The following is a 22,221-nucleotide window of genomic DNA, read 5'->3' as shown; positions in this document are numbered from 1 at the left end:
CGCTTAACACGTAACAATAACGCCAGCTAACACAGAGCGGTTTCCATGTACCAAGCCCAGGCCTAAGGACTTTTCAAACATAAACTGATTTAATCCTCACAACCTTGAGGTACGTGCTATTATTATCCCATTTTAAAGATGAGGAAATCAAGGCCCAGGAAGAGTTAAGTAGCTTGCTCAAGGTCACATGGTTACTAAGTGGTGGAAGCAGGATTTGAACCCAGGCTATATTCTAGACACCGTCTTGCAATGTTTCAGATAGGGTTAGTCAGGGCCACAAGGACCCTAAGTTAATCTAAGTGCTGATTCTGCTACTCTTCCCTTTTGTACACAGAATGCTTTCAGGGGTGGGGATGCAGTAGAGAGAAGGAAATCTGGTATACTTTCAATATGCAACCTCTAATTTATCCATTTTTTATTCTATTCCTCCCGGTGTAACAACTAACAAGTTAAAGGGCTTGGAGAAACATCTACTGACCCCCTATAAAGCTTGTACCCACAAACAGAACTCACCTAGTTTCATGAAATCTCCAAGACAGCCTTGCAAGGTACCTACGACTGTGCCCATTTTGCAGATGGGCAAACCAGGGCACAGGGAGAAGGGGATTAATTGCCCAGTAGTAGAAATGGGCTTAGAATCCAAGTCCCTCTGATTTCAAAGAGGAGCTGGAGAAGCAACAAGATGTTAAAGGAGCAGAGAGAGGGGAGAGCCAGGGGCCACAGAAGCAGGCATGAGCAACAGGTGAGGGACCTCACCAATCAGAAAGGTACTCCCAAGAGGAGTCTCTCCCAGGGCCTAGGAGTCTCAGAGTTGCCCCCATCCCTGGCATGATCGCTCCTGGGCCCCGGAGGGATCCCACCATGTTCAGGGATAGGCCAGGGTGAAGGGCTGGAAGGGAAGATGGGACTCTGTCCCGCGGTGGCTCGGGAGTCCTGCTGCGACTTGCTGTAATACCAGAACCCCAGTGTTTACAGGACGGCAAGCACTGCCCCCTCCACCCCGGGACGCCCTCGGGGGCGGCACCGCGGCTGGCTCTGGTCAGCATCAAAGACAAGCAGATGGGCAGGCGGACCAGCGGGTAGCCAGCCCCGGGGGTGGGGGTGGCGGGTGCCACCGCCGAAAAGGACGCCCTACCGAGCGGCGAGCTTGGACGACAGAGCGGGCGAGAGACCCCCTCCCCGCCTACTAAAGGAAAGGAAGAAAGGGGCCCGCGCGGCCCCACAGCTGCCCTCTCCTCTCTCTCCCTCCCCGCAGCGCTCTGAAAGGAGGAGGGGTCCTAATGGACAAGCCTCCGACAGGTCCCTTCTTCCCTCCCTCTTTTGTCACGGCAGCCTCCCGCGAGCACCTCCCGACCGCCTCCCCTCCCCCGACCCCAGCCCGCGCCCCGCGTGTCGCCCCACGCTCACCCAGAGGCAGGCTGATCCGAGGGGCGAGCGCCTGAGTCGGCGGCGGCGGCAGCAGGAGCAGGAGCAGCAGAAGCAGCGGCGGCGGCCGGGGCGGCAGCCGCCCGCGCGAGTGGACGATCGGCTCCCGGCCCATAGCTGAGCTCCCGACAGCGGGAGCGACGGCGTCCTCCGGGCTCCGGCTCAGGTGGCTCAACTTGACTCGCGGGCTGCAGCCCCGCCCGCCAGACCTGGGGCGGGGGGGCTGCGGTTACGTGAAGGAAGTCGCACGGCTAGCCCCGCCTCTCCCGCTCCGCTCCCGCCCCGCCCCCTCCTCGCTCGCAGCGCTGGAGGCCCGAGGGGTGGCCGCGTGTTGTGGCAGCTCGGTGCGCGCCTGGAGGGCGCCAAGTCCGGCGACCGTCGCCGCCGAGGCCGCCGAGGCCGCGGGAGCACGGGGGCGCGGAGAACGGACCCGTCGTTCTTCTCCCCCCCGCCTCTCAGGCCGTCCTACCGCCTCCGCGACCCCTTCCGGCTCCTCTGCGACCCCCTGAGCGCGTGCGGTTGGGAAAACGTGTGGGTCTCTCTCCCTGGGCGCCTCCCGACAGTCGGGCCTTGGTCTCCATTCACCCCCGCGCAGGAGCTCCTGGCGCCCAGTTGCCCGTGACCAAATGAATCGGCCGAGCCCGTGCTGGCGACGAGGCTAGTTGCTTCTGAGTCCCACTTCGGCGCGGGTCGACCCACCTTAGGTCTTGGCGTTCACCACGGGCTCACAGCTTGATCTAGGTACCCGGCTGGGTCATCGACGTCTAGAATTCTGTCCACAAGAAGCCGAACCCTGGGGGGCGGGGGGAGGAGCGGAGCAAGATCAGCTTAAGTGGGATAACTACATGGAGTGTACTGTCAAGGACTTCTGACCTCCACAGCCTGCACGTTGCCTGGCCGGGGAAGGTATTCCCTCAGGCTGGAGTGGAATCCCGCAGGCACCCACTTAGAAGAGGCAAGGTCCACCCACCACCAATCCTCCTGGCTCCTAACATCCTCAGGGATGGGGCTTAGTTCTGCGGAGACGGGTGGGGGGGATGGGGGGGCTGTCAAACTGCAGACTGGACCCCCCTAGTGGGTCCCTATCAGCATTAAAAAAGCGTAATAGCTTGGGTAGCTCAGTCGGATAAGCGTCTGCCTTCCGCTGAGGTCATGACCCCGGGTCCTGGGACTGAGCAGCCGGGTCCTGGGACTGCGCAGCGGGTGGGGCTCCCGGCTCCCGGCAGAGCCTGCTTCTCCCTCTCCCTCTGCCACTCCCCCTGCTTGTGTTCACGCTTTCTCTCAAATAAATAAATAAAATCTTAAGGAAAAAAAGCAGAATAGCGAATATCGAAGTGCAATGATCACAGAAGATCAGAAAGTGTTGGGAAACGTGTTTCAACTTTTCCTAAAGGTGCCCAGGATCACAGTAAAATGTAATTCTACCTGTACTTCAAGTCACAGGTAGTTTGAAAACCCCCGCCAGGCTAGTCTTTTACATGGAAGTGGTGATGGTTTCTCCAGAAATTGGCTGGAAAGTTCCTCTTCACCCCCAGCCAAAACTAGCCCCACCCCCAGGGCCAGCCACATCCTCCCCCACAGGGTGGCTGTCAGGAGATGGGCACAGCACCCACACAGCCCCAGGTCTCCTCTCCTAGTCAGGCTTCCTCATGCTCTGTGATTTCTGAACCTCCACCATCCCAACAGCCATCTGTGGACATGGTCCAGGCCAGCAGCACCCCTTTTATAAAGGGGCTCCCAGCCCTGGACACAGAATCCCACACAGGATGCGGGCAGCACCAAACAGCCGAGGTTCTAGCATTGCAGGCCTTGGACACTTTACCTCTATTAATGGTGTCAATCTGTCTTTAGCCAATTATACTCAAGCTTCTATCTGCAGCCAGGACCTCTGTCCGGAACTCCAGATGGCCTCAACCTTTCCACGGAGCTGTCTCATAGACAGGCACCTCATATCCAACATGTCCTACACTAAGCTCCCAATCTCTCCCCTCTCCCTCCCCAAAATGGGTTCCTCCTGTGTGAGCTTTCTCCATCTCATGTAAAGGCAAGTCCATCTCCAAGCTGCTCAGGCTAAAAACCTTAACTTTCTTTCCTCTCATTTCCTCACATATGACCCACTAGCAAGTCCATCATCCGACCACTCACCACCTCCCAATAAAGGAGGGGGGGGTCACTATCAGCACCCTCTTTCTCCTGGTCACTGCACATTCCTCCTAACTGCTGCCTCTGCCTCCACCTCGGCTCCCCTGCAACCTATTCTCAACTCAGCAACCAGAGTCTTTCAAAACCAGTAAGGTCATGGCACCTCTTTGCTCAAAACCCTCCAAGGATTCCGTGTCTCACTCAGAATAAAAGCCAGAGACTCACAGTGGTGTACAAGCCCTGGGTCATCCTCACCCCCTCTGTATCCTCCACTGCTCTCCCCCTACTCACTCTACTTCAGGCATACCCCAACTGCTCCTCTTAGGACCTTTGTCCTGGCTACTCCCTCTGCCTGGGGCACTTGTACCCCAGATAGCTACCATGATTGAGTCCCTTGCTTCCTTCAGATCTTTGCTCAAAGAATGCCTCCTTGAAGAATATGAACTTCCACCCATATTCCCCTTACCTGGAGAAATTTTTTTCAAAGCACTCATCACCTTTCTTGTGGTTTTTCATTATTGCCTGGAATCCCCACCTACTCCCACTCCCCAGCATCAAGAATGTTGACTGAGGAGGGCAGGGATTTTTGCTTATTCGTCTGGTTAACTAACATGGCCCAAGCCTCTAGAACAGTGCCTGATGTATGGCAGACCCTCAGTATGTATTGGCTACACGAATGAATGAATGAATGAATGAATGAATGAATGAATGAAACCCAAGAGTCATGGAATACTGCTTGCTGGCTCATGTCAGCTAACAACCAGAACTACTTTCCTATATCATCTTTGATCTAGTAAAGAGTTCCCCCAAAACCTCAAATTATGCAATTAACATTTTCAACCTAAGCACAAGACTGCATATTGATCTCTCTTAAATCTACTAATTCTGGTCCAGATTTCATCCTATTGAGGTCATTTTGAGTGTTCATTCAATTATCATCGAATTTTACTTCCCTTCCCAGTTTTGAATCATCAGTAAATTTGGTAATCATTTCTTAGCCTTTATTCGAGTCATTGATAAAAAATACTGGGTGTTCGGGTGCCTGGCTGTCTAAGTCAGTAGAGCATTAGGCTCTTGATCTTGGGTTTGTAAGTTCAATCCCCACGTTGGGTGTAGAGACTACTTAAAATTAAATCTTAAAAAAAAGAAAAATACTAGGGAACAGACATAGTACCCATTCTCAATAAAAGGCACCAGGTCTCCTTGGGGAAGGCGAGCCTGAGACATTTTGTTGGGCCAGAAAGCAAGGACGTGATTAAAGACTAATGGGGTCATGTCAAAAGGACATAGGCCCAGCCTGATGACTAACTTGAGATAATTTGAGAATCAAAAAGCATACTGAAGTAATGGGTTTTAATGCATCAAAACACAACAATCCATTAGTCTGCAGTGGAACTCAGGAAAACACACAGAAAGAAAAGAGGTAGAGAGGCGCCTGGGTGGCTCAGTCGTTAGGTGTCTGCCTTCAGCTCAAGTCATGATCCCAGGGTCCTGGGATCAAGTCCTGTGTCAGGCTCCCTGCTCAGTGGGGAGCTTGCTTCTCCCTCTCCCTCTGCCTGCTGCTCCCCCTGCTTGTGCTCTCTCTCTCCGTCAAATAAATAAATAAAATTTTGGGGAAAAAAAAAAGAAAGAAAAGAGGTAGAAAGGAAGCTTTTCTTTATAGAAGAATGTTGACTAATAATGTAGAAGAAAGAGTAGACTTCAGAAAGTCTGGGTTCAAGCAAGGGTAAATCAGTGGATGCTAAGCCACTGGGTAGAAGATTTTTGGGAAATTGTATACGAACGAGATCTGAAAGTCTGTCCTACAAGTGACTTACTAATTACCAAAAGGAAAATGTATCTCTGGGGGAGAGCTCTGGCAGCCACCATCTTAACCAAGTGGTCTAAAGTAGCAACACAAGGGGCACCCGGGTGGCTCAGTCAGTTAAGTGCCTGCCTTCGGCTCAGGTCATGATCCCAGGGTCCTGGGATGGAGCCCTACATGGGGCTCCCTGCTCAGTAGGGAGTCTCCTGCTCCCTCTCCCTCTGCCCCTCCCTCTGTCCATGCTCTCTCTCCCTCAAATAAACAAATAAAATCTTAAAAAATAAATAAATAAAGTAGCATCACCAGTAATGCGACTGCCTGATGCATTTACCTCCTGGTATGATGCAATAAGAAATACACATCATCGGTCCTCGGAGCACTTCTGGCAAAGTGTTCAACCAGATCTAATGATAAGGACAAAATCAGATCCATCCAGCATTCTACAAAGACAACTAGCTTGGACTCTTCAGAAAGCTCAATCCAGGGAAAGATAAAAAAGACAAGGGGACTATTTTAGGTCAACAAACTAAAGAGACACGATAATCAGATGAAATATGTGAACACTGATGGCATCTTGAAAGAAAAAAAAAGAAAGCCATTCAGAATTGGGGAAAATGTTACGATGCGCTGTGTCTTAGATATTAGGGCACTATTCTCATTTTCTTTGGTATGATAATGGCACTGTGGTTTTAGGGGAATGTTATCACCCTTCAGAGATGCCTGCTGGAGTCTGTAGAGGTGAAGTGTCACGTCTGCAACCTACTTTCAAATGATTCAGCAAAAATAAGGCTGTGTGTGTGTGTGTGTGTGTGTGTTAGAGTGAGTGTGACTGTCACAAAGTTTTAACAATCAGTTAATCTAGGAAAGTTCCAGGTGTTTTCTATCAGTGTTTTGTAAGTTTTGGGGGGGAAATTGAGTAAGATGGGGGCCAAAAGCAGCGCCCAGGGCCACTAGAGACCTCTATCAGGGTGGAAACTGATCTGACTGAGCCACTCAGGCTCCCCTGTTCAATATCCTTTGTAGGCTGACAACCAGCTTTGTGTCCTCCCGCTGCACTCCCCAGGCCACGTTTCTCCATGTTATCCATGAGAATAGTATGAAACCATTGCAAGAAGTCTTGTTGAAATCCAGGTACTAGCTACCGCATTTCCTTTCGGCTTCTGCGTACCGCTCTTACCCGCAACAGGGCCTGGTGAGCGGCACGTGCTCCGTGAGGAGCTACTGAGGGCCTGCATCTGTGCATCAGCTCGCTCCCCAAACGGCAGCAAGGCTGGTGTGCCTAGTGTCTTGGCAACACAGGGGCTGTCTGGCTGCTCTGCTCATCCCTGAGGAGGGGAGGCAGGGGCTGATGCGGCCTCGCTTGGTGGTTAATTATACCCTGTTCGTGGCTGCTCAAATGCTTTAAGTATGTCGTATGCCAACTGGGTCGCGAGCCTCTTGAGCACAGTGACTAGTCCTAGCATGGCTCTCTAGCAGGGCTGACAAAATGAGGCACCCAACTGTTGGCCCGGAGGAGTACCCTCCAATCCATGCCCCCAGTATGGCCACCTCGGCCCTTGCAGGCTCCTCTCTTCCGTTTGCGTGCTAATTTGTTCTCCCCAGACTGGAAAAAAACAGGATGACTGACTGAGAGAAACCTCATTTGAGCTGACTTCCTGTGGGCTAGAGAGTGGTTCCCAAGCCAACGCTGTGTCTCCTGCTCCCCTTTGCCACTCTTGGATGTAGGCAAGTTTTTCTCGGCCAGAACTTTGGGGTTTATAAAGAGCTCAGGGGCAGCTTGGAAAGACAGCATAAAAAGAGACGAAGAGAAAAGCAATGCTTCTGTGCCCCCAGCCAGCAAGATGAAGTTGTCAAGCCTGGCCCTCTCTTTTCCCATCCGCACTCGCACGGCGCCCTTGTCCTTCCCATCCTCCCACCCTCCCCGGGGTCCCTTCTCTCAGTCTCTCCCTTTCTCTTCCTCTCTCTGGCACACAGACAAACACACACATATAAGAAAGACAAAAACACACAAATGAGAGGTAAACTGTGCACGAGAATACATACAAAGGGGCCAAACGAACTTCTCCACGGTGAGAGATGTTCGGACTGGGGGCACATGCCTAGTAGGCAGAGAAGGAAACTTTAGGGATGACCAGAATATTCTCTATGTTGATCTGGGTGTTGGTTTCACAAGTATATACAAATGTTAACATGTTTTGAGCTGTACGCTTAAGATTTGTGCATTTTCCTGTATGTAAATTCATATTTCATACCTATTATCATGAGGGGGGAAAAACCAACACCAAAAAACAAAGAAGCCAAAAGGTTAAAAAAAAACACCAACTCATCTATAGGATCTGGTGGGAGAAGAACAAAATGAGAAGAGCTATAGGGGCGCCTGGGTGGCTCAGTCATTGTGTCTGACTCTTGATTTTGGCTCAGGTCATGATCTCAGGGTCCTGGGATCAAGCCCTGTGTCGGGCTCCGCATGGAGTCTGCTTGGGATTCTCTCTCTCTCTACCTCTGCCCCTCCCCCAACTCACACTCTCTCCAAATAAATAAAATCTTCATTTTTTTTTTTTTTTAAGATTTTATTTAGGGGTTCCTGAGTGGCTTAGTCGTTAAGCATCTGCCTTCGGCTCAGGTCATGACCCCAGCATCCTGGGACTGAGCCCTGCATCAGGCTCCCTGCTCAGCGGGGAGCCTGCTTCTTCCTCTCCAGCTCCCCGTGCTTGTGTTCTCTCTCTCTCTCCTTCTGTCAAATAAATAAATAAAATCTTTAAAAAAAAAGATTTTATTTCTTCACTTGAGACAGAAAGAGAGAGAGAGAAAATGAGCAGGGGGAGGGGCAAAGGGAGTGGGAGAAGCAGACTTGCCGCTGAGCCAGGGGCCTGACACAGGGCTTGATCCCAGAACCCAGAGACCGTGACCTGAGCCGAAAGCAGACGCTTAACCATCTGAGCCACTCAGGCACCCCAAATAAATAAAACCTTTAAAAAAAAATGAGAAGAGCTACAGAAAAGGGACAGAATGAAGAGAAATAAGAGGCTACAAGGGGAGAAGAAAATAAAGGGCAGCAGGGGTAAAAATATAAAGCAAACAAACTCATGTGCCCATTGCCTATCTAACCTGCTTAGCACAAAGGAAAACATCAGTGGACACAGGCACAAGGTAGGTGCTGTCAGTGGAATGGTCAGGACACAGCCAGCTTCCCAAGCAATCAATATTCACTAATCATCTATAGGTACAGGCCCGGCCCAGGTGCAGGCTGGCCTTGTCCTTGGGCATGGACGGCTCCTGCCAGGCGGCCCCTGGCCAGGCCTGCCTGCTCTCATTCCCACCCAGGGCAACCTTGCTTTCCAGCTCCCACAATTCTACTCTGGGAGTCACTGCTTTGTTTGTTGGCCATGGGGGAGGAGCCTCCTGCCAAGCCCAGTGGAGCCTGAACCCAGAGGTCCCATCCACCCCCTCTGGAGTGGCACCGCGCTCCTCCCCATCCCGGGCTCTGCTGGCAGGCTGCCTGGCCAGGCCTCACAGACACGCACTGGCTGCGGCCCAGCTCCCCGGGCCTTGGCCTCCCGCCACCATCCCCTCATAGCCCTGGGCCGTCCTCTGATGCCAACCTGCAGCTGCAGCTCCCCCCACCCCCTGGCTGGGCATGCTGCTGATGTCTCCTCCCCAGGGGCTGGGCAGGGGCTCGGCTGCGGCATCAATACATTTTGATGAGGAAGCGACACCAGCCGGCACACCCTGTGTACGCTTTTAAATCAGCCAATGACTTCCAGATTCTGGGGGCTGGGAGCCTCCTGGGGGCTCGGAGCCTCCTCAAGCGCAGAGCCCTCCACAGCGGAGGGCATTCACTGGGCCAACACCAACACTGCCTTCAGGCCCCATAAGCAGCTTTTTAAAACCAGTCTGGCAATACGTGGAAATGGCCTCTTCTGGGTTCTGACCCCTCCACTGGTCCCTGGGTTTCTGGCTCTGGTAGGTGGTAGGATCCAGCGGCGAGGCACACCAGTTCTCCCAACCAAAGAAGAATCTCCGCACCATCTGTTACTTTGTGGGCTGTCAGCCAGCCGCACGATGTCCCTGAACCTCAGCTTCCTCATCTGTGAGATGGGAACACCAGCAGTCCCTGCCGGGGCTGAGCAGAACTGATGAGAGTCCCTGACCCGCGGGGACTGGAGGAGAAGCCCGCGGTGAGCGCTCTGCGAGCAGAGCCAGGCTTCCTAAGGACGCAGCTTGCCTCCCCCATCTGAAAGTTGCCAAGACCTCAGTAACTCTTAACCATCTTACGTGCCCAGCCCCAGGACCCCCTTCTAGCCTCTCCCCTGGGGTTCAGCTGCCTTCTGCAAGCCCAGTGCTGAGTATGCAACTCTCCAGGGAAGAAGGAACCGGCCTGCCCAGCCCGGGCCCCGGCTGCGCCCGCTGTGGCAAACAGCCTGCCACTCACTCCGGTGCCAGCCCTGCTGGGGCCTGTTGGGGCCTGAGCTGGCCACTCCCTGGGAGGGGATCCCCCTGCCCCACAGGGCTGTGGTGCAACCAGCAGGGCTCAACCTGTCCCAGTCCTGACAGGGTAGAACACGAAGTTACCACTGTCACTCCCCTGCCCTCAACACCAGTTCAGGAGGGGCTGTCTGCCTGGGCCTGCAGGCCTGCTCACTGTGGGGGCCTAGAGGGCCTGGGTAGTTGGCCTGGCTGATGCTTGGCACCTGCCACCCAGAAAAGGCACAGTGACAGCTCAGGGACTCTCCTCTGACACCAGTGCATCTACTCAGGTAGATGTTCCAAGGATCTAGGAAAGCTTGGTTTCCATTTTGGCTTATCAGGCTTGAGGCCCCTCCCTTCCCAAGATGCCAAGAAATCAGGAATTCATTTCCCCATTTGCCACCAAGTTCTTCCTCCTTGAATCCCACTCTGAGCTCCAGACCCCAAAAGGGAAAGAAGGCCCAGGTCAGGGCCCTTCCTCCACCCCAGGGAACTAACCTCCTTTCTGGAAGCCCAAGGTTCTCCCTTCCCAAATATGAGGGGCTCTCTGACCCCTGTAGTTTCCTGCTCACCTCGGGTCACCCAGTGGCTGCCACTCTTTCTCCCAGGGAGATCACCTTGCTCTTGGTTCCAGTGCTTCCTACAGAGTGGGCCAAGACGGGCACGCCCATCAGGGTGGTGGGAGATGGACAGGCAGGGTCCACAGATTTCCTGCAGCTCCAAAGATGGTCTACTGCCCTGTTTGCCATGGTGGAGCGAGATGTACCCACCCACCACACCCTAAAGCAGTCATATCAAGAGACAATACTCACAGAGCTGGTGTAGTGACACCAAAGATCTGTGCTTGGACAATTATCGTGCACACCAGGCACCCGGGCCCAGGAGTCCTGGCAGCACCACCGTGGCGCTGTGAAGAAGCACCAGCCAGAGTAACTATGAAGCCCCAGGTGGGAGGGGCTCTGGGAGGGGCTCTAGGCACCCAACTGCATAGGCAGAGCTCCAGCTCCTCCAGCTGTGGTTTCCACAGGGACCCCACAAACCCCCTGAACGAGAGCAGGCCCACCTTGCTCTTCCCAGGCTCTTCCTCTATGAATCCTGCCTTAGTTCTTTCATGACAGCCTATGACCACAAGGGTGGGCTTCAGGGAGCTGTGAACCCTAAGAATGGTATGTCGTCTCTGGTGAGAGAGATCAGAGCTTTCATCTGATTTCAAAAAGATCACTGCTCCCTTCCCCCTACAAAAACTGGTGAAGAACCATTTCTTCGAGGGGTGCTCATCTGCAGACACAGGCGCCTTTCACGATTAGCTTTTATCAGGTAAAAAGAAATTATATCTCATTCTGGAGTAGTTTTATAACCTTGACATGAATTGCTTGGCAAACTATTTCACCTAAAGCAAAGTTGATGTTTTTAAGGCTATTACTGAATACTAACTACTCATTGAGCCAGGCACTGTGCTGAGCTTTTTCTGTTCAATCGTTTATGTAATTCTCACAATAGAGCGAGATAGGAATTATTACATCCCCACTCCCGAGATGAAGCACAGAGAGGTTCAGGGACTCCCTAAGGTCACACAAGTGGGTAAGTCAGGAGCAGCACCAGAATCCAGATCTGACTCCAGAACCCACACAGATACTCCACCTAGAGTTAGAATTTCAACCAGGGTTTTGTCTCGACTTACAGCCATCTTCCTCTTGATCATAGAAGCTGCTGTCCCTTTCCTTCCTTCCTCCTCTCCCCCTTTTCCCTCCCTCTTTTCTTCCCTTCCTTCCTTCTTTCATCTGCTCAACACATCTTTCTTGTACACATGTGACCTTGTAAGCGCTGTTGAAGCTGACAAACGGACAGGCAGCTGCCTTCATAGAGTTTACAGTTTATCAGATCCCTAAAACTCTCCTTTCTGGAGAATTCCCTTCCTGGTCCACATTTGTCTAGACACTTTTACTCACTCATTCCTTTGTCTCCCAACAAAGGTATTGGCCAGGCCCCCCTTGGCGGAGCCCCAGAAGTGCTCCCAGGCGGTGCAGGCTAGACTCAGGCTGCTTCCAGCTGATTTCCGGTGCGGCTCCCCGGGCTCCGGCTGCACTGTGCTCACATTTCCATTAAGGCACGCATTGTGCTCTAGTGAACCGNTCGCTTACACATCACATCCCTCTCTGGCCATCTCTTTTACAAGCTTCTAGAGTGTCGGGACCAGGCCTGCCTAACACAGGTTTTTAATCTTCTGCCCCAGTACAGAGCTTGGAAACAGTGCCTCCCCAGTAAATGTTTAATAAATGAATACGTGAGTTTTCTGCTCTGCTTCGAATCATTTCCAAATGATTCATTCAAGTGTTCCTTCCTGGATCTCTCTTCCCACCTCCCTCTTAACCTTTTCAAAGGAAAAGGCACCTCACTGATGTGGGAAGTCTCACTTCCCGGCTTTAGGGCAGCCAAAGGGTTTCTTGCTCATACAGTACGAACAGATTTGTTGGCTTCAGAAGAAACAGTATTTTGGAGAGCTGCTGAATGCGCAGCTCTTGGGGATTTATTTAAGGCAATCCTGTCGGATAATACATTAGAGTAAGAGCCCCAAGGCACAAGACCTACACGAGGGAGAAGGGCTCTTTCAGCTCTCCCCAAGGCTCCAGCCTCCATGGCCCATCTTTAGGCAACCATCACCAAAAGCTTCAGCCCCAGGGTTGCAAGGGGACTTATACCAGATTTCCCGGAGCTTCAGTAAAATAACCACCAAAGGCAACAGCCATAGCCTGCAAGTCAGGATGCTGGCCTCAAATGCTGACCTTCCCAACCCACTGTCATCTTGGGAGATAATTTAACTTCTCTGGGTCCAGTTTCTCTTAAAAAGTGAGGTGGAACTAGGTAGGTTCCTAAACCTCTTCCAGTTCTACAGCATCAATGGAAAAAAAAAATTTTTTTTTAATTCTGCGCTTCACTGTTCTTGGCATTTGACTCTTACAAAAATCCTGTGATCCCTAAGTCGAATTACCTTCTCACATCAGGTTCGGAAATGTGAGCAGAGGGTTGATGACCCTCCCCGGGGGGGTGGAGGGCTTCTGAGTCTTTTTGCCAGACCAGAACGACTCCAGACTGGCCACTGGATCAGCCTCATTTCCAGGATCCCAACGTCTTTCCTTCCTAACCCCTACATCCACGTGTCACTCAGACAGGAACAGCCATGACAAAAGCCTAATCCACAGGCCACAGCACGACCGTTCCGAGGAAGGGCCCAGGCTTTTTCCAAATCCCAAATGATGTCCCTCCCGGGCCAGGATTCCTGCTCTCTCCCCATTCCGGATTTGGGAGTAGGGACGAGGAAATAGGGAGTAGGGAATAGGGAGCAGGTTTAAGACACCGCTAAGAGGACCCGGCGCAGAGGCCTCGGGGTGACCATGGGAACGAGGGCCCAGCCTCCCGCGCTGCCATGGCAACAAGTTCCCCCAGTGGCTGGCACCGGTGCCCGTCAGAGCTTGCAGGTGGCGCCCTCTCGGGAGAGGGGCCCGGCGGGAAGTGGGGGCGGCGGCGGCCTTGGCGGTCTCGCCTTCGCCCGCCCCCTCCCGGGGCCTCGGCTCGCGGCCGCCCGGCCCCCGGCGCCTACCTGCGAGGGTCACGGCCCCCGCGCGACCACCGCCCAAGGCAGGGCCACGTCTGCGGCGCGGCTCCTCTTCCCGGACCGCCCCCAGGCTCGCCCCGCCTGCCTGGCCGACCCGACGCACTCCCGGGGGACGCAGAGGGTCCCCGCGAACACCCTCCGTCCGGCGCGGCGTCCCCGGAAATGCGGGGCTGCGGCCAAGCCCCGCCCCGCCCCGCCCCTGTTTATGGGAACTGTCCGGAGGCGCCCTCGGGCTCGCCCGCTGCCCAGCAGGGCCCGGCCGCTGCCACCCGCCCCGGGCGGGGACGGCCACTCCGCCCTCGCCGCTGTGCCCGCCTCGCCCAGTCGGGACCTGCCCCCACGACAGCTCGCCAGCCCCCGGAGGCCTCGGGGGCTGCGGGGCTGTGCCCTCCCCGACCTTGGAAGGCCCGGCCTCGCCTGTCCTGGGCCCCGCAGGGGGCAGGCTCGCTAGCTGGAACCGGCGGAAGGGGGTTGGATTCCTACTTAGATCTACTACCACCCAACTGGCTGTGTTACCTAGGGCAGTCTCCTTAACCTCTCTGAGCCTGCGGTTCTTTATCTGCAAAGTGGGCAGAACAGTAGAGACCTCACAGGGTTGTGGTGAGAAATGCAATTATGTAGGCACACAACTGGCACATGGTCAGCTCTCAATAACGGCAGTATTGTTTCCAGTAAGAGGCAAGTGAGAGCCGAGCTCAGAGCCACCCTCCACGAAACCACCCACGTCTCCGCCCGTGGTAAATACTGCTCACCCCGTCCTTTAACCTGCAATGGGCCACACTGTGAGAGTGAAACCAAACGAGGAGATCTGCGGGAGGAGTGAGAGATATGGTTATAAATATCCAGCATTTATCAAGTGACCTTGGCTCGTCCCTCTCAGGGCCGTGCATCCTGGCTCTATCTTCCAGGAAAGCAACAGCAGCTCTCAGGGCGGTTCCTGAAACAACCAGTTCTGGGCGTGTAAGTGGCTGAGCCGGCCAGAGCTGGCTGGCCAAGGCGATGGAGAAACCAGAGGGCAAGTGTCAGCCTCTTCCCCCACCTGGCAGGCCAGGCTGGGCTTAAGTGCCTGCCCCACTGTTCCAGTGCCGCCTTCTATCCAAGGGACTGCCAGACTCCCCCAGATAGTGCTCCCCCATAAACAGATAAAGAGTGGTTCTTTTGTTGCCTGTCTACATATTTACTACAAAAATGTTGGAAAACAGAAAACACAATGAAAAATACCCATAATTAGGGGCGCCTGGGTGGCTCAGCCCATTAAACATCTGACTCCTGATTTGGCTCAGGTCATGATCTCAGGGTCCTGAGATCCAGCCCACATTGGGCTTGGGGAGTCCGCTTGAGATTCTCTCCCTCTCCCTCCGCTCTTCCCCCCTGCTCACGCTTGCTCTCTTTCTCTCTCTCTAAAGTAAATAAATTAAACCCTTAAAAAAGAAAAGAAAAGAAAAAAAAAATACCCATAATTTCACCTGCCAGACCAGAAATGACTCGAGTGGCCACTAAGAGCAGCCTGCGTTAATATTTCCTAAAGCTTCTTTTGAGAAATAATTTATATGTAATAAAGCTCACAAATGTTAGGTCTACTGGGTTAATATTTTGGTGACCATCCTGCCTCTTTTCTATGCATAGTTTACATTTAAAACTTTTAGAAAAAGGGGGTGCCTGGCTGGCTCAGATGGTGGAGTATGCAACTCTTGATGTCGGGGTATAAGTTCGAGCCCCAGGCTGGCCGTGGAGCCTACTAAAAAAAAAAAAAAAAAAAAAAAAAAAACCTACCCAAAAAACCCCAAACAAAAAACCCAACTTTTAGAAAAAGGATTAGTCAGGGGCGCCTGGGTGGCACAGCGGTTAAGCGTCTGCCTTCAACTCAGGGCGTGATCCCGGTGTTACGGCATCGAGCCCCACATCAGGCTCTTCCGCTATGGGCCTGCTTCTTCCTCTCCCACTCCCCCTGCTTGTGTTCCCTCTCTCGATGGCTGTCTCTCTCTGTCAAATAAATAAATAAAATCTTTAAAAAAAAAAAAAAGAAAAAGGATTAGTCAGTGCATACTCTCTTATCACTTTTCCCCAGGACAGCAGTATATCACAGACACTTTCCCATAACACTAAAAATCCCCGCACAACTTCATTTTTAGTGTATTCTATCACGGGAGTGTAGCATACATTTTCAACCAGGTCCACTACTGGGCATCACCCTTGTTTCTAATCGTTCGTCATGGTTAAGTAAGGGCCTATGAGCATCTTCATCCATAAGCTTCTGCATACTCCCTCAATTATTTCTTTTTGTGTTTTGTGTTCTGCCTTCCTCCTCATAGTGGACACTTCGGCGTGAAACATGCCGCGTTTATAGCTAAGGTCGCGCACTTCATTTGTGCAAGACTTTAAAACTGGTCCGTGCGTTTTATTAGCACTGCCTTCCCAACAAAGGCGGGGGGCAACAAGAGGAGAGGCTAAAATTCAGCACCTCCGAGTTCCCACCACAGAGCACACTGTGTCTGTCTGAACCAGAGCTGCTCTGAGGAGTTCCTGGAATCTAGGCCCCCCACATGGGGCCTCAGAGCTCCACAGGCCTTAGGCAACGGTGACCCTTTTGGTCCCCAGACCAGCCCAAAACCCGCAGGAAAACAATGCTGTCCACAACCTCCCCCTACTTCCTTCTCTCCCTATCATCCTTTCTAACTTCCTCTACCCCCTCCCTTTTCCTCCCCTTCTCCTTGTCTCTCTTTCCTGCCTCTCCACCGCCAACCTTCTTCTAGCCTTCTAGTGAAAAAAGGAAAAAAATCTTTAATGCATTGAAAACAGACCTTATCTTTAATGTTATTGATTCCCCCTCCCCCACTCCCACCTCCATTTCTGGCTGTGGGACCTCAGGTGCAGAAAGGCTTGAGTTAATCACCTCAGTTCCCAGCACAGGGTCCCATTGGTCAGCACGCCGTCCCTTGATTAATGTAGCTGTTCATTTCCTTTTATCCGCTCCGCTCCTCCTCCTTCTCCTCCCCCCATAGGCTCCTATTCTAAGATGTTTAATATACGTGCCTTTGTTCCTACGCATTCTTGCAGAATGCATTGTAGCATTGTATGCATACACTTTTTAAAAACTTCCGCATTTTGAAATAATTGTGGGCTCCCAAAAAGTGACAAAAGTAGTACACAGCGTCCTGCAAACACTTCGCCCAGGTCCCCCCATGGTGATGTTGTATAGCTGTACTGCAACTGCAAACCCAAAGAAATGGACATCCACGTGATATTGTTAAACAGACGACAGACTTTACCATTCAGTTTTCACCAATTTTTATAATGCCCTTATTTGTGTGTGTGTATGCGTGCGTGCATAGTTCTATGCTATTCCATCCCATGAATACATTTGTGAAACCACCACCCCAGTCAAGATACAGAAATGTTCCAATACCACAAAGGGTCTCCTTCGTGGCACCCTTTCATAGTCACACACCCCCCCTTTGATCCCTCAGCCCTGGCAACCTCTAATCTCTTCCCCATCTGTATTGTTTTGTCATTTCGAGAATGTTATATAAATAAAACCTCTTAAGATCGGCTTTTCTTACTAACCATAATGCCCTTACGATACATACGATTGTTGGGGGCTATTACAAATAAAGCTGATACGAGCACTCACTTACAGGTTTTGTATGATTGTAGGTTTCCTTTCTTTGGGATACATGCCCGAGGCTACCATTGTCCTGCGGTAAGTGCAGGTTTAGTTTTATCAGAAATGACCACGTTATTTTCCAGAGTGACTGCACCGTTTTACATTCTCATCGGGAATACAGAAAAGATCCAGTTTCTCTACATCCTTGCCAGCATTTGGTGTTATCACTGTTTTATTTTTCAGCCATTCTAATAGGTATGTAGTGATAGTTCATTGTAGTTTTAATTTGCATTTCCCTGATGGCTAATGATGTTGAACATCTTTTCATGTGCTTGTCATCCGTATCTCTTTTTTTTTTTTTTTAAAGACTTTATCTATTTATTCATTCGACAGAGATAGAGACAGCCAGCGAGAGAGGGAACACAAGCAGGGGGAGTGGGAGAGGAAGAAGCAGGCTCATAGCGGAGGAGCCTGATGTGGGGCTCGATCCCAGAATGCCGGGATCACGCCCTGAGCCAAAGGCAGACGCTCAACTGCTGTGCCACCCAGGCGCCCCTATGCCACCCAGGCGCCCCTCTTCTTTTTTCAAATAGGTTTTATTTTTTTGAAAAGATTTTATTTATTTGACAGAGAGTGAGAGAGAGCGCTCACACAAGCAGGGGGAGGGGCAGAGGGGGAGGGAGAAGCAGACTCCCCACTGAGCAGGGAACCCTACTTGGGGCTCCAGGGCTCCATCCCAGGACCTTGGGATCACGAACTGAGCTGAAGGCAGATGCTTAGCTGACTGAGCCCCCCAGGCGCCCACTACCCGTACCTCTTCTTTGGTGAAATGTCTGTTCATGTTTTTGGCCCATTTCTACTTGGATTGTTTTGTATTTTTAATTTACATAAATAATACCTTCTTATATACCTCATTCAGTTTCTTAGTGTTTTATTTCTCAGACTCACCCATGCTGCTCTGGGTACATCTAATCTACTGCTCCCAGCTGCTATGGAGTATACTCCATGGTGGGCATCCACATTTTATCTATCTACTTCCCCAGGAGTGGACACCCAGATCGCCTACAACTCCCCACCCTGGTAAATAACTCTTCAGTGAATGTCTTCTGGCCTCCCTACCTTGTGGGAGTTCTCTTTGAGATTATTCACAGGGTATGACTTGCTCTCTGAAAGTCCACCAGCTGTGGACCCCTGTACCCTCCCAATTCCTGGCATTATCCAGCTGTATCATTTTAACAATCTAAATGATATAAAGTTATAACGTTGTTTTATCTATCTATCTATCTATCTATCTATCTATCTATCTATCTATAAGTGGGCTCCATACCCAGCATGGAGCCCAGCATGGGGTTTGAATTCACAACCCTGAGATCAAGACCTGAGCCAAAATCAAGAGTCAGATGCTTAACCAACTGAGCCACCCAGGAACCCCTATAATGTTGTTTTTTATCAACTTTACCTGGGTGCCTGGGTGGCTCAGTCGGTTAAGCATCTGCCCTCGGCTCAGGTCGTGATCTTGGGTTCCCGGGACTTGGGGTCCTGGGATTGAGCCCGGTGTCAAGCTCCCCGCTCATTGGGGAATTTACTCCCCCCCCCCCGCCGCCCTAGCTCGCGTTCTCTCTCATTTGCATCATCTCTCTCAAATAAATAAAATCTTTAAAAAATTTAAAAATAAATAAATAAACCTTAGAAGGCATAATTTGCATTCAATAATATTAACACATTTGACAAGCACATTTCCATGAGTTTTGACACATATGTACACTTGTAAACACAATCCAAAAAAAATGCAAAACATTTTCATCACCCCAAAATGTTCCCTGTGCCCCTTGCTCTCACTCTCCCCTCCCTGCTCCCCACAGCCACCAATCTGATTTTTATCAGTATTAATTACTGCTGCCTTGTTTAGAACTTCATATAAATGCAACTGAACCTTACGTACTCTTTTGTGTCTGGTTGCTTCCACACAGCAAAATATTTCTGAGAGTTATGTCAACAATTTATTCTTTTTTATCACTAAACAGTGTTTATGGTACGAATACCAATTTGTCTCACCTACTGATGAACACCTGGGTTGTTTCCAGCTTGGGAAGTTTGGGGCTCCTACGACTAAACCTGCTAACAACTGCTTTAATTTGTATTTCTCTGATTCCCAATACATCTTAATGTCCCCTCTGTTTATTAGCTTTTAAATTTCTCCTTGTGTAAATCACCTGTTTACATCTTTGCCCATTTTTCCCCCATTTGAGTCCCATCTTTTTCTTACTGACTTGCAGAAGTTCTTAGCATATTCTGAATTTAGATATTAGTCCCTTGTCAGCTTTAAAGATTTTATCACTGGGGCGCCTGGGTGGCTCAGTCAGTTAAGTGTCTGCCTTCAGCTCAGGTCATGGTCCCAGCGTCCTGGGCTCGAGTCCCACAGTGGGCTCCCTGCTCAGTGGGGAGCCTGCTTCTCCCTCTCCCTCTGCCTCTCCCCCTGCTTGTGCTCTCTCTCTTGCTCTGCTCTCTCAAATAAATAAATAAAATCTAAAAAAAAAAGAGTTTATCATTAAGTAATCTCTACGCCCAAGGTCGGGCTCAAACCCACACCCCTAGATCAGAGTTGCATGCTTCACTGACTGAGCCAGCCTGGCACCCCTCTAGTCAGCTTCGGATATCACAAATATATTCTCCCAATCTCGTCATCTGTTAACCTTGTCAATGTAGCCATCCTTGCGCAGAAATCTTTAATTCTGGGGCACCTGGGTGGCTCAGTTGTTAAGCATCTGCCTTTGGCTCAGGGTGTGATCCCAGAGTGCTGGGATAGAGCCCCACATCAGGCTCCTCCACTGGGAGCCTGCTTCTTCCTCTCCCACTCCCCCTGCCTGTGTTCCCTCTCTCACTGGCTGTCTCTCTCTGTCAAAGGAATAAATAAAATCTTAAAAAAAAAAAAAGAAATCTTTAATATTGATTAATCAAAATGATGGATCTTTTGGTGTTAGAGTATGTGCTTTTGAAATTCTAAGAAGTTCATTCCTGGGGTGCCTGGCTGGCTTAGTCAGTTGAGCATCTGACTCTTGGTTTCAGCTCAGGTTGTGATCTCAGGGTCATGGGATCAAGCCCAGCATCCGGCTCTGGGCTCAGTGCAATCCGATGGAAATTATCTCCTCCCTCTCCCTCTGCTCCTCCCCCTGCTAGCTCACGCTCTCTCTCAAATAAATAAAAAAATCTTAAAAAAAAAAAAAAGGAAGTTCATTCCTGCCCAAGGTCACAAAGATATTTTTCAACATTTTACATTATTAGCTTCATAGTTTTTCTGGACACATTTAGGAATTAATCCACATGGAGTCCACTTTTTCATGTGATGCTACGTTGATTTTTTTAAGATTTATTTATTTATTTTAGAGAGAGCGAGAGCACGCGCATGGTGAGGGGGATGGGTATGGGCAGAGAGAGAGGGAGAAACTCAAGAAGACTCTGCATTGATAGGCACAGAGCCCCTTGCAGTGCTTGATCCCACAACCTCCAACACCAAGAGTCCAACGCTCAACCGGTGGTGCCACCCAGGAGCCCGGTGATGCTAAGAGTGGAATTCGGTTTTATTTTTTTCCACAAACGGAACAGCTTTTCCAATTCTATATTCCTGTGGGTCTCAGCCTTGAGCCTCTATCAGAATCCGGAGGCGGCTTGGGAAAGCGGATTGCCAGGCTCCACCCAGCGGCTTCAGTAGGTCTGGGGTGGGACTTGAACATCCGCGTACCTACTAAGTTCCCAGGGAATGAGCCGATGCCACTGATGCAGGCAGAGAAAGCGCGCTCTGACAATAACTGCCCTCAACAAAAAACCTTGAACCTCACGGATTTTGCTCTCTAGCTCACTGGCGTCTCCATAATGCCCTATACTTCTTGGCTACGCTCCATCCTACACTCTGCCCCTACCTTCCCCAGGTCTCCCAGGACCTGGGGCTCCAACCACACGGTTTACGATCACATTCCCTTGCCCCTACTGAACCACAGTCTTCCAACCTCTAGTAAAAGCCTTAAGCTTGTCCACCCTCCTGGCCACTCCCCCTTAGTCACTGGGGACTTGGGCGCACGGCTCCCCATCCTCTTTTTCACCCCAAGTCCTGTCATTGTCTTGGGTGACTTCAGCAACCATGTGGAAGACTCTTCCTACATCTGGTTTCTCAGGTCTCCAGGGACCTCACCCACCCACCCCACCCCGACCCCCTTTTTACCATCAGTAATGGCTCCATCACTGAGATCCCAAATTCAGGCATCTCTCTTCCTGGCCGCAATCTCTGTTCCTTCCCAGTTTCTGGTTTACCACGCTTCCTCTGACCTATTTGGGACCTCACCAGCATCTCCACCTTCTCCCCACCCATTAGCCTTTCCTCATTCCCTCCCGGCCCAACTTTGATGCCATGATTCACCATTGCAACGGCCTTTCCTGAACTCCCATGCTGCCATATTTTCACTGCCGGGGCAAAGCTCTGGGCTCTGCGTTCCCACTCCCTCCTCCTGAGCAGTGGCTGGGAGCTTCACTCACGGCGGGGCGGCTCCACTGCAAATCCAGCTCACCAGTTCCCACAGACCCTCCACGCTGCCTGCTGGCCTACTGGGGTCTCTGCTCACTTCTCGGCCTGCTGTCTGCACACCTTTCCCTCCTCTCCCAGCTTCCAATGCCCTCTCTTTATTTCAAAAGCAAAACGCAAGTCAACAGAGCTGGTCTCCCTTATCTTTTTCCTATTTGCATAGAGAGCGAGAAAGACCCAGGCCGCTTTCATGAACAGGGTGATGGTTTTGGGACAGAGAGCATGTTAAAACCAGTTAATAAAAACTGCCACTATTTTAACTGTTCAGCACAATAAAGCAGTGCTTTTCAACACGCCCACACACATACGACGGCTAGAGGTACAGATACGCTGGACAATAATATCCAAAGTCTATGGGGCGCCTGGGTGGCTCAGTCAGTTAAGCGTCTGCCTTCAGCTTGGGTCATGATCCCAGGGTCCCAGGTTGAGCCCCACATTAGGCTCCCTGCTAGGCTAGCCTGCTTCTCCCTCTCCCTCTCCCTCTGCCTGCTGCTCCCCCTTCTGTTCTCTCTCTCTCTCTGTCAAATAAATAAATAAATAAAATCTTATAACAAAAACAGAAAACAAAAAGTCTAAAGCTGAGGCCCTACCCG

General features: G+C 51.2%; 1 long non-coding RNA gene across 1 annotated transcript; it reads right to left on the bottom strand.

The window, feature by feature from the left end:
• Window positions 1-1,524: 1,524 nt before the first annotated feature.
• Window positions 1,525-13,611, bottom strand: LOC121105501. The gene is made up of 3 exons (XR_005838018.1): window positions 13,437-13,611; window positions 2,125-2,218; window positions 1,525-1,634 (listed from the first exon to the last, which is right to left on the bottom strand). It is a non-coding gene; the product is annotated as an uncharacterized LOC121105501 (long non-coding RNA).
• Window positions 13,612-22,221: the final 8,610 nt, after the last annotated feature.

Source organism: Ursus maritimus, unplaced genomic scaffold (assembly GCF_017311325.1).
Source record: "Ursus maritimus isolate PB19 unplaced genomic scaffold, ASM1731132v1 scaffold_27, whole genome shotgun sequence".
Taxonomy (NCBI): domain Eukaryota; kingdom Metazoa; phylum Chordata; class Mammalia; order Carnivora; family Ursidae; genus Ursus; species Ursus maritimus.
This window is presented reverse-complemented; position numbering and strand designations above follow the sequence as displayed.